The 13,635-nt window shown below is 34.5% G+C and overlaps 1 protein-coding gene across 1 annotated transcript in view; it reads right to left on the bottom strand.

Annotated features, from left to right (window-relative positions):
- The window catches only part of LOC126742317 (protein glass-like), a 31,335-nt gene extending 22,044 nt beyond the window's left edge, over positions 1-9,291 (bottom strand). The window contains exon 1 of the mRNA XM_050448963.1: positions 9,048-9,291. The gene's annotated coding sequence lies outside the window, so the exon portion shown is untranslated. The remainder of the gene's footprint in view (positions 1-9,047) is intronic.
- Between the last annotated feature and the right edge of the window lie 4,344 nt (positions 9,292-13,635).

Here is a 13,635-nt window from a genome sequence, read left to right as displayed (position 1 = left end):
GGAGCGGACATCTTGACAAAATAACCAAGCGATCGGCATCAATTTTATTGACGACCAAACGCATGCAGGGGTAAACTTAAGGACTATAGCTTAAAATATCACACTGAATCTATACCAGAGTAGTGGTGCCCACTATAACTTACTGCACGGTGGCCAAAAATAGTGCAAATAGAAGCATGGCTTAAGTTAAGCAAAATACAAAGGCTTGCATGTCTAGGCATGACAGGAGCCATAAAATTTACACTAACCGCATTCATGGAAGCCCTTCTTAACCTCTCAACTATTACACCTGGTAATTCAAGGAGAAGTAAAGTTGGGAGTGGAGCGAATGGGAAATAAATAGTCAAGCTAACTTGACAAGACACCAAGGAATATCAAGAATCTGTGAGGCAAACAAATCAGAAATGATTTCGGATCACATGGTACCAAAGTGTTGCAGACCTTTTAAGAGTATCTAACAAGAAAATAATAGAATGACAACAACCGTTGACCAGACGGAAATCTTATTTGATGCAGAGATGGATCCAAACCCGACAAGAGAACGGGAGCTGGAATTTTTGGAGAAAAACCTTAGCATGAAACGTCTTATCTGCTTGAAAGATATGGCACAGTTTTTCAGACAGAAATATTTGGAATACTGGGATGTGCTAGCGAAAACATTAGGAGAGCATACACTTATAAGCGGATCCTAATAATAACAAATAGCCAAGCCGCTCTAATGGCCCTATCGAACCCTAGGGCTACATCAAAGCTGGTTTGGAAGTGCCCCATAGAACTGAAAACCTCAGGAGACCGCAACTCAGTTAGGCTTATATGGGTTCCAGAACATACAGGTATTTAAAGGAAGGAAAAAGCTGATGAACTAGTAAGAAAAGGTTCTACGACACCTTGCATCGGAAGGGAATCTGCACTGGGAGTGCCAAGAAGCACCATCCGCAGTAAGATCAGGGACTAGGTGAAAAGAAAACATCAAGCTTACTGGACAGAAATGAGACAGCTGCAAAGAGAAAACACGTTTATAAAATTTAAAAGAGACGAAAAAATAACTAGAAACCTCCTTGCATGTGGGAGGAACAAACACAGAACATTGATAGGTCAACGGCACACATGGCCGTTAAAGGACGTCTGAACAGAATTGGAGTGTATGATGGAGACTAATTGCCGATTGTGCGAAAAGAAACCAAAAACAGTACTACATGTTATTTGCAACTGTGCGGCGTTGTGCCTTAAAAGGCAACAAATATTTGAGAGAGACATACTGCATCTAGAAGCAGTAGGTACCACAGCAGCAAAATACCTGTCCCGGCTGGTACAGGGCAGCTAGGTGCTGGGCTGTATGGTATAGATGTAATATAGGGGTGAGCATAATAAGCTTTTAGGCTGAGGTGTATTCGGGCACAATGGACGAACGCAAACGAGGAAGAAAAACTACATCCTTTAAAGTTTTCCTGAAGATTAGGAGGTACATCTACTTCACCGTAACCAAAAGCCAAAACCAAGATCCAAGATAATCGGTTCAGTAACTAATTTAGTTACACTGAAGTAAAATATTAAATTTTCTAAAACCAATTTCAACTAGTAAAACAATTAGTTCGACGCCATTGCTACGCATATTTCGAGAACCTTTTGTTTTCCGCCCCCATTCGCCCCGCTGTACGTCCCCAAAATACAGTCCATCCGTGCCAGAAGCGTTTCCATAGATACGTGAAAAAGAAACGCCGCCCCAATATGGCTTCCCACTTCGCTCAATATCGTCACCACCGGAGGGAAACATTTTCCGGAAACGAATTTCAGATGCTTCCTGTTGTGCCGGTTTCATTGCGGTAAACATCGGTTTTAATTTTTGTGTGTTTTATTTCGGGTTTTATTTACCTGCGGCACACAAGGCATTAAAAGGTTTCTTGGAACGTGCATGTTTATGCGGTATAAGCAGAACTATTATTCATAGGGTAAAAACCCTCCATAGTGGCCTTTTATTTAATACCTAATCTCCAATATTTTACAGGAAGTTTTGTTTTAGAATTCACGATTTTCTTCTATTTGAATAATATATAACGATATTAAAACTACTCCGGTGATAAGGCAAAATCACAACAGGAGCTTCGAAGAGGAATATAAAAAGAGCGTTCCTTTTTTATGTCTAAAAGGGCTTCCAGAGCAACTTTCAACTGCTCCATAAACGGTTGTTTAAAGCCAAATCTGTTAATTTAACGTACTTCATCTGACATCTAGGTTACCTATTTGTTATGTTGTATTAAGTCTGTAATTTTAATGTACTATTCTTAATGTATTTTTTAGCGTTTCATATTTTCTCAAGTTTTTTGTATTTCTTGGTTCCTATTATAAGTATTATAATTTATATCTTATATCTACATTTAAATTTTGGTTTTACCAAATGGCTTTATTAACAACTATGAGTTATGATAATAAAGCTATCTTTGACTTTGACTCTTTCCTAAACATATAGGTCACATGCTAGCAGGTTGCTGTTTTTTATATTCTCTGTACAATTTTCTTCGCAGAATGCGTAGGATGCGTTGCATATGTATTGTAATTTTTTAACTGGAAACACATTTTAAATCCATCATTTAGATTCAGATGATCCTAATATAAGATCTATATATAATCTTTCAATTTTTTCATCAAAATTCTCTAGTTCCTAGATCTTGGGTGATTTTAGATACTCGACTTACTCAAGCATTTGAAATTTGCAATATTTTCTTTCAAAAATGAATTTTTCAGTCATATTACAACATTTTAATAGAAAATCTCCAAACTAGAATAGAAATATGTAACTTAAATACATTTTCCATGGAAAGATCCTCATAATTATCTTTTATTCCTTCAACTTCCATCCAATTTCATCTTTAAGTAATGAATTCAAATTTTACTAAATAGTGAATAGTAAATTCCATAAAATAATTTAATTAAGAGTTAGTACATTTAATAATCAAATGTCTAGCAAGATGTTAGTTTGCCTTGGACTTTAAAGCTTCTGAAATTTTTATAGGGACTTATTGAGTTAAGATAGTGGTATGATCAAACTAACTTTGGAATTTTTACCATTTATGTTATTTTTTACGTAGTGAGCCCATCCTATCACAATATTTCAAGAAACTAGAGCTTTGTCTGATAATTGATGGTAACCTAAGTTTTTGCATATTTTTTTTTATCACTCTGGTCGAATATCAGACAATTAGATGTCCTAGTGGCCAAGAATGCTTGTTATTACCTCATAGTACTCATGTGGTCTTAAGAAATCTTCTTGATATATTAATCTTTCCGAAAAAGCAATAAGAATACTTTGTAAAGTCCTGTCATCCACATTTTATAAAAAGTGGATCGTAAAAGTAACCCAATATTAGATCATCTTTCATTAAACCATTACACATATTGCAATATAGGAGCACTGTTTTTTTATTTAAGAAAAGCATTTGACTATGCTGAACCTGGGCTTGAAAGCAACAAACTTACAGACAAACCTAATAAGAAACCAGACCTGTGTTCAACTGATGAGAGAAGCGGCGCCAAGGAGCCGAACTTTCACAATCATCAGAAGATCAGTCAGCAACAAACGCTTTAGGCCAGTTAGACACTAGGTCAGAAGCTATACAAAACTGCTAGGAGGATGTCGCGGACCTAGCGAAAGATTAAAATAAACCAAAGATAATCCTGTCAGAGAACATGCTGTGCCAGCGATAAAACCTGAAAAAGGGATATCAGACACTATTTGGAATTAAAGAATAAAAACTACTGGGAACAAGTGTCCAAGCCGAAACTGTCCAAATACCTTTTGGGTAGCCCGTCCTTAAGGAAGGGTGAGAACATATTGGGCTACTCACACGCCATGCACCCAGCATTAAACATCTACACAAAAATGTAGGCTCGGAAAAGTAGATACGCCGCTATGTAGAGGTTGCCAGGAAGAGGAAGAAATTACTCTTTAGATTATATGCCTCTGCGAAGCATTTAAGATAAGTACTACACCACTGGGAAAAATACTGGTCTGTTGCCTAGAAGCAATAGAACTAAACATATGCGAGTAAATTTACGGGGCACAATAATACTACAACAGAGCAAATCGCAGTGGAAGAAACCAACTAGTACCACCCAGCGGGGAAGTTTCACTGGGTAACTGGTGAAAAATAACGAAAAATGAGTCTAAAAGAGATCTTAGCCTACCGGTTTAAGAACTACCTTTGGTCATGAAGGATTGCTTCACTGACAGAAAAAAGCATTTGCCTATGTGAACCATAATATACCAATAAACAAAACCATTTATTTCGCCAGTAGAAAGTGTTATCAATAAACTAATCCTCCAAGCCTCATTATTGAAAGAAATATCTTTTCTTATAATTAGTAATCTAACAAAAAGCTAAACACCTAGCAATGAATGCATGATGGTGAGATCCAGATAAAACAAATAGAGGTATATAAAAGGTGTTTTCCTAACTAGACCTCCAGGAATTCATCATTGCAAGATAATCATATTGCGGATTTTTTCACTTCTCAGGGATTGTTTGATCAGAAGTAGGGTGCGGTAGTTAATATTGGAGAGCTGGCAAACAAACTCAGTAAGTCTATTAACTGTCTAGTTTGCTGTATCCCATTTAAAAATTTTCTTATACCGGATATTCGTTCTGTAATGGAAGGCGGTGAGGATTAATACAATGATGCATCGGCATGCTATCGGCAGGCATTTATAGAATTTACTTAGCAATTTAGATTGCAGATATTTTTGTAAGTAGAATAGATTGCAATTCAGATCACATAAAGATGTATACTTTTAAAATAGTAGAAATAATAGGATTCAGTCGGCTTCCTTTTACAAGATGAAAACGTATCATATTCATGCCGGATAATAGGAATTTATTTTTTTAATAATCATCAAAACAGTAAAAGCTAACTAGAAAAAAGTTAGGTTTAAAAATTAAAATATACCTATATTAAACCAAACTATTTTTAACCGAGAAAACAGAGAAATTGATTACAAACTAAGTTCTAAAATAAAGAAAAAATGCGAGAAATGTCTAAGAAAAACACTGATATTATTAACTCATCAAAATACCCCAAACAAAAAGCAAAATACCAGGAAATTTTATATATTATTCATCCATTTATTCATATTTATCAATTTCATAAGATTATCAATCTTCATACAAATTGTTACATCTATTGAATGGAAAATCAAATATTTTTTAACGGCACCTTTGAAGTCTTGCATTATATTTTGATGAAATAACTTCTGATACTTATTACAGTCAACTATACCACTACTCTCTACCTATCACAGAATGATATCCAATAGTGTGCCTTCTCTAATTCTTAAAAAATGCTTTTATTTTCTCTTTTATTGCTTTTCAATTAATATTTGCAAAAAGGAGTTAGACTAATTATTATTCTATAATCCTTACATTTGGTTGCTCTATTTTGCTTCAGGATAAATGTTCATTTTAGTCAATCAGTTGGTATTATTCCGGTCTCATAGATAGAGTTAAAAAGTTTTGTGAGGGCTATTATTGCTTTACCACCTAATAGTTTCAAAAATTCAGTGCTTACTTAATCAAGACTCATTTTCCTTTGCATTTTCATTTTGGCGATGGCGATTTTATTGTTTTGTTCGTTTTATTTTGTTTTTATTAATCATTAATCTTTAATCTTGTAAGTACGATATAACATCAATCATATTAGATCCAGATCTTTCATCATCAAAAAGTTCCTCAATATATTCTTCCCAATCAAGTTGTTAACCTATACCTTATTTTGATTCCATCTTGGTCTTTTGGATACTGGGTTAAAGTCAGTTAATTATTGCCCCTAACTTGCTTTAGTTTTTTATTTAAAATAAACAAGTCGAAGACAAGATGACGACCTGTGATTTAAAGTGGAGGAGCATCATCATCAGGTCGTTATCTGCCGGCATATGGTCATGACTTTTGATTCGTCGGGTATGCACCATGTACCCGAATCGACACTTTCACTCTATTAAATCATCACAATCCAAACTTTTGAATGCACGATGTCGCCTCCCCCACGATGCATCCGGCATCATCCAGCCTGGTTACTGGCGTGAATAGGATCAGCTACCACCGGCAAGGGGTCGTGAATGGTCTGGAAAAGGAATTTAAAGGATAGGAAGGACAAACAACCACGTGTTGATGGGACTAAGGATATTGCGGAAGTGGGTTAGAAACTCACAAAGTTTAATTCTGAAATGCTTTGTACTAACGGTAAGGGGTAGGAAGGGGTCAGGGAAAGTAATTCGTAGGATAGGAAACGATGAGAACAACCACGTGTTGACCGAGTGAAGGATGACGCGGAAGTGCGGTCATGACTTAGGCTTCAATTCACTTAAATAACCAAGCATCTTTAGGTGGAAGCGACTTAGATCGCGATGTTCCACACTACTAGCTAGCTGCTGCCACACGGAGTGTTCTCTAAGATTTACTAACTCAGAATTTAAATGTTTACACCTATTAGAGCTAACTTTTTTTCTTCCGTATACCTCTAAGTTGAGTAAGAATAGCAATTATGTATTACTCTTTTACCTATCATTAACGCCTATCATGAGCTGAGATAAAATAATGAATAGTCTTACATCCTGTTTGACGCAGTTTATATTTTTAGTCTCTGCAGGTTTACATGATTTTTTTTCTTGACATCGCTTATTCTTGACATTCAGTGATAAGTGCCTTCGTCTCTACTTTCAATTATTCTTTTTTTTTATATTTGAGCCAAATCCTGGTATCTGCCTTGTTAACAGTTCGTTTTCTGACTTTTAGAATTTATCCATGTATTCTCTTTCCCCTCCACTTATTAATTGTTTCTTGATTCTTTGTTCCTCTTATTTCAGGATTCATCTTTTTCACTTATTTTGTTTCAGCTGTACTTATAGACTGATGTAGCGATTGGAGCTTCTTCATGTTGTTTTCTCGTTTTTTGCCTGTAAAACATTTAACGTGTTGTTCTAGATATCGTGCTAGTCCTCTAGTTGTAACCTCGTGACTTCCACATTAGTGAGTCCTCTATCTTTATCTCTTCTTAGGACATAGAGTCTGTCTATAGTGTCTACTGCTGCATGTCTGATGTGACATCTATTGCTTTAATTTTTGCCTGAGTCCATTTTAATATTCTAAAGTTGTATTGCAATACAGAAACTGGTGTGATAGCCGCCAGCTTATTTTTGGCCGTAAGCTCATTTTTAAGTTTTCTCAGTCTTCCTTTAATTCTTCTGAGTTTCTTTTTAAAAAAGAGAGAACCCGACATGCACCAATGTGATCTTTTTTTTCAGTAAGATAGACCCCCGCCACACTATGCTTTACCCATTTGCAATTATCTAGATGAAGTTTTTCCAAATCGTTGGATAGGTAGACGAGGGTTCGTTGAATGGCCACCCAGAACGCCAGATGTAACCCCCTCGATTACTTTTTATGGGGATACTTAAAAAATAAGGTGCATGTCACTTAACCAGTTTTAAAAAAACAAATATGCCAGGAAATTAGAAATATTACTCCAGGTGTCATTGAAAACGTTCAAAAAGAATTTTTTAATCGCCTTGGTTATTGTCAGGTTGTTAACGGTGCTTAATTCAAACATTTAATTTAAATAGGTATTTCTTTAATTTTACATTTTATCATCTTTTTTCGTTCAAAATTGCTTATGTAACCACTATTCATTTATACCATATCATTTGTAAAAAAATGCGTTCTTTCTGATTCTACATTAAAAAATGATGGTTTCCATTTAAAAAACATATTGAGGACGTCATATATTTTTTGAGACACCCTGTATATTTATTTTCCACGTAGAAAAACCCTAAACCAAATATGAAAATCGACGGGTTTCCATTTAATTTTTATTGAATCTATCCGCTACTTTACGGATGCAGTGTATATTTTCATATATATTGGATGTATTTCCTCTCCTGCGCTTTACGGATTCGGTCGGTATCTACTTCTGCCCTCTGTACATAAATGTAAATAAATTGTGTTTTTTTATTTCAAGCTCTTATATATCAAAATGAATGGAAAGAAATTTTTTTACGTAAGGTTTTTTTTTGTTTTGTTTTTATTTTGTTTGCTTTTTTGTTGCTTTTTTTCAGGATGTATTACTTGCAAATGCAATCTTTATAATCGAGATGCATTGCTATTTGCTAATTTCACTTACATCATAAGCACATTTATTTTTTAATTTTTAATATTGGCAAATAAACGTTTTGAAGTTGAATTTCAATTTGAATTTGAATGTAAATATAAGTAAACAATCAGACATAAATAAACAATCGGATTTTGTAGATCTTTTTCTTACACTTTGATTCTTTTGATATTTTCTTTTTTCCACATTCGATTTTACCCGCCTTAATAATGGGAGGGGGGCTTCAAACAGTTAATTCTACTGCAAAGCCAGAGCCTTTAAGCGGACTCTAGTGCTCTAAATTTTTTTTTTAATGACGGTAGATGATAGACGCCTCTTGTTTATCTCTCATTTCATATGACCATTTACTTGCGTCCCCCAAATAAAAAATCCACAAACCGGCACATCATTTGTACTACAAGGAGAGCCAATGCAATAGTTATGAAAAGAAAGGCATCAAAGGGTTAGAATACATTCTCTCTTAAACAAAGATATACAAGAGTCCCTAACATTGGCTGAACAATAGGCATTTTAATTAGGCTTGGTATTAAGAAAACTGTCTTAGGTTAGATTATCATAACTTGTAAATGAGATTGCGTTTAAATTAATAAATAAATAATAATGTTTAGTTCAGTTCCAAAAATAAGGCCGTGCAGTAGTAGCCATAAGTAGTCTTAGTATGTAATAAAATATTATTATATTATTTTTAAGGATGTTACATTTTTTATAATTTTTTTCTTACCTTCAAACGTAAACGAAGTTACGAAATAAAATTTTCAAAAATAAAATGTCAATCAATAGTTTTAAATAAAAAAAGTAAATTTTTTTTTGTTAAGTCTTTTAATTTTTTTCTTAGTCTTCTGTTCACAATTAAAACAGTAATTAAAAAAAAAGAAAAAATTCACAAATCTTACCTGATAAAGATTACTAAATCACCACCTCAACACAAAATCACGACTCACTATAATCCATCACGCAAATCACATTCACAACCCTTAAAAAAAAATTCTTACCGGCGCGAAACCAAATTCGTTACGTTAAATGCCCCGGCGGATCCCAAACCGATTGATTAAGGGCCACTACGATCTACAATCAAGACGATCGACGTAAAACTGTGTGGCCAATAATGCGATGCACGGCCATGAAGAGTAAATAATATCACCCTGTGACGAGCGGACTTTACGTATATGACCGCCCCCTCGCTGCTTCCCCCCGTATTTGACCGAGGGTGTCTTCTATTACATAGCGGACCACTTCATTAGTTTTGAAGAGCCTATCGTATGTATGGCGTGAAAAGGGATAGAATACCTATATATATTTTTTGTTATTATAAGCAAATATGCAGCCGCCACAAATATTCAAGGTAATTTAAATTGAACAGTCAAATTATTATGTATTTAATAAGATATTTTACATGTTCTGTTAATTTAATTTTGACGTGATATTTATGAAACAAAGTCTTCACGAATTGTCCAAAATCCTATTTGGACGTAATAATTAGACTGGTTATGTATTTTGTTGATTCCTCAGCTTAAAACTTGTCTTCGTGGTCTCAACAACATTTTTAGAGAAATACTGAATTTCCAAAATCCCTAAAAAATTAAATAAACCACGTAAAACTAACTACGTAAAAAATTGTATTGATTTTGCTAATACCCTTATCTTAAATAAAAATTCCCGTTAAATTGCCCTAAATGTAAAAACCATTTTTCTAGTATTCCTCCACATGACTGTATTACATTAGTTCAAAAAATGTTGCGCGGTAATGGTCTCCCTAATTAAGCTAGCTACGGATAACCTTTCTTCTCTTCTCACGTTGGTACTTGACTTAATTTTTTCAGATTTAATAATGAAATCAGATTTAATCTGAAATAAGCAATAATGGCTTGGCTATGGGGTCGTGTTTATCAGCTTTTTTAAGTAAAGTACTTATGAGTAACTTAGAAGATAAAATAATGTAAAGTAAGTTTTCCATTTTCCTTATAACTATAAGACGTATGTTGATGATATTTTTATAACATGAGACGCAACTAATGATCAACTTGCCGATTTCTTATTATTTGTCAATTCTTTATACCAAAAGAGTAGATTTACCATCGAAAAAAAATTTAAGCAAAATTATCATTCCTAGACTTATTTTTACCCGTAATAACAATAGAATCGAATAATTTTAATTTTAGAAAAGACTCAACTACAGATTACATTATTCAATTTTTCTCCAACTCCTCGTCCTTGCATAAGTTTTCTACCTTTAACTCATTTTTCTTTCAGCTATTTGAATTACCTCTTCTCAGAAATAATACAATCAGGCAGATAGCCATTAGCAACGGTTTCGCTTTGGGCACTATCAACAAACTAATTTCTTAAATAAATATAAACTTTCCTTCAATTTAATTGATGCACCTAAAACAATCAAAAACTTTAGATGTCTTTCATTTTTTGGAGATATCTTACAAGGCTTGGTCAAGTCTTTTAAGCATTTAAATGTCTCACTTGCCTTTAGAACGACAGATACTATAAAAATAAATATTGTGAAAATAAAGGGCAAACCTCATATACTTTCGAACTCAGGCGTATATGACTTGAATTGTAACGAATGCGCAGCAATTTACGTAGGCCAATCCGGAAGCTATGAAAAGCCCCGTTTTGGTTTATGTGAACGAACTATTTAAATTTGAATCGGGTTTGATTTTTAACAATATTAACAACTAATTTTTATTCATTCGCTCAACATCGTTTATCTTTCATTAAACCCAAATTGAATTGTCGCTATGTTTGAGCGTGGGGGTGTTGGGTTCTGACGTTTGGTAGAACAAGAGTTTTTTTTTTTAATTTCAATTTATTGATTTGATGTTGCATCTATTCGCTTTATTTAATTTTCTTTGAACGAATTCTTAAAAGTTAACCATAGTTTATTTGTTGTGTGTAATAATGAGCACGTCATAATTTTTTGTCCCGGTTGAGTTCCTGGCTGTTTTAGACGTTTTAAATAGGTAATTTTTGATTTTAATCTTTCTCTCGTACTTAGGTTCAAACTGTATTTTTATTTAGGATGTTAGTTTACCTTATTTAGTCTAGGAGTTTTTTAGCTGATAAAACAATTAATAATAATAATAATAATAATAATGGTTTTGCCTTGCAATGAATCCACTATCTACCATGTTAAATGATACCAAATATGGTTTTAAAATCACAGCCAACAGAATCACCAATTGTCTTGTCTCACGTCTCCTCTACATGGATGATATAAAGCTTTATGCAGAAAAACAAATACGACAGCTGCTGGATATTACGCAAAAATTCTCCCGTGATATCAAATGCATGTGATGGAATTCAGGCAACTAACACCTATGCAATGCCTGTGTTGACTTATTCATTTGGCATTCCCAAATGGACTAAAACGGATTTGGAAGAAATTCAAAGGCTCACACGCACCCTCATGACCAAACATAGTTGTCACCACCCAAAAATCATCAATCCTCCGAATGACGTTGGCAAGAAGAGAGGAAAAACGAGGTCAAGTCGATGTTAGCAATCTACATTCCCGACAAGTAAGTAATTTACGAGAGTTTTTCTACACCACAGCTCGAACCTCAAGCCTCCATAATACCGTTGCGAAGGCAGACAAGAACTATACGCCTCTTAATCTCGCCTCGCTTGAACTAACGTCTGAAGTAAAATCGGACACTACAAAGATGGAGGAATGGGCTCAAAAAGAGTTCTATGGTCGACACTATCACGACCTTAACCAACTTCTTATCGACAAGAGGCATTCAACAGGTGGCTCTCTCGAGGCGAAATCTTTCCTGACACAGAAGGGTTTATGATGGCAATTCAAGATCAAGTCATATATACTAACAACTATAAGAAATTCATCATTACGGATCCAAACACCGAGTCGGACAAATACAGGAAGTGTCACCAAGTATCGGAAACAATCCAGCACATAACATCTGGATGCAAATATCGATTGGCAATTACCGATTATCTTCATTGACATAATCAGGTCTGCAACATCATCTATCAAAAGTTGGCCAACAAGTATGGACTTATTAATATTTGCACTTCATACTATAAGTATCAAGCCCAGAAGGTACTTAAGAGCGACAATTTTAAAATCTACTACGACAGGCCCATTATCACCGACAGACAGGTGACGAATAACAGATTTCTAATAGACATCGCGATACCAAATAACAACAACGTATTAAGTATCAGGAGAAGGTAAGTAAATATCTAGCTTTTGAGATCCGACAAATGTGGCATGCAAATAAGTTATATAATATTATCACCTACAGGGCTTATACCGAAATCACTAGAAGCTAGCCTCTTGAAACTGGGACTGCACAGGAACATCTATATCGTCCTCCAGAAAGCGAACATTCGCATGCGCTGTGCATGCGCTGCAAGAGAAATACACTGAGAAAATCGCCAAATACAGAGATCTAGAAATTCAAATCGGAAGGCAATGAAGAATAGATAATGCTCAGACCATGCCAGACAACGGGTGTAATACCGAAGAGTCTACTGGAATACCATAAACAACTAGGAACTGGCGAACATCTATATAAGCACATGCAAAAGGCAGTACTACTGGCAACTGCTCGCCGCACCCGGAAATTTCTAGGAGATAACTCTACATTTCAGGTCACTTAAGGACACCGAAAAGGCCCCCACAGACACAGACCACAGAGCTTCATCCTTTTGATATCGCAGGTATCTGGGATAAGTAAATGACCCCCCCCTCCCCCTTAGAGGGAGTGCGAGCCTTAACTGGCTGTAAATAATAATAATAATAATAGTAATAATAATAATAATAATAATAATAATAATAATAATAATAATAATAATAATAATAATAATAATAATAATAATAATAATAATAATAATAATAAAATAGCCTGAATTTTGGGATGTATAAGGGTCGGACTCTTAATATCGAAAAAGATAAGGTTAATCAAGGTAATTTTGAGATGGAAAATGGAAACTGGATCCAGTCAAGTAGGGGAGACTTATAAGTACTTAGGGGTTAAACAAGCACAAAGAATCGACCATCGGACCATAAAAGAAGAAGATATAACAGAATGTCAAAAAGAATGAGACGGGTGCTAAGTACTGGACTACTCATTTGATATAATTACATGGAATAAAATGGATATTGCAAACTTAGAAAGAAAAATGAGAGCCCTCCTTACTAAGTATAAATACTATCAACCACAATTGCGGTTGAGAGAACCACGCTACCACGATGCAATATTTTTCCCTGAAATTATTTATATATATTATATATATTAATTTCCCTATTTTTACTGAAAGTGATCTTGTTAACGTTTACTGGGACATAACAGATAAGCAGATACAGCATAATAACAAAGTCTATATATTTCTTTCAATATATAGACTCAAATATATAGAAAAATGTTGAAATATATAAACTTTGATAATAAGCCTGCCATCCTATATATAAATAAACCCAAAAAATGGGCATTTATTGTCGACTTC

The sequence above is a fragment of the Anthonomus grandis genome, chromosome 11 (genome assembly GCF_022605725.1).
Source record: "Anthonomus grandis grandis chromosome 11, icAntGran1.3, whole genome shotgun sequence".
Taxonomy (NCBI): domain Eukaryota; kingdom Metazoa; phylum Arthropoda; class Insecta; order Coleoptera; family Curculionidae; genus Anthonomus; species Anthonomus grandis.
Note: the sequence above shows the minus strand (reverse complement) of the source record. Positions and strands in the feature narration are given on the sequence as shown.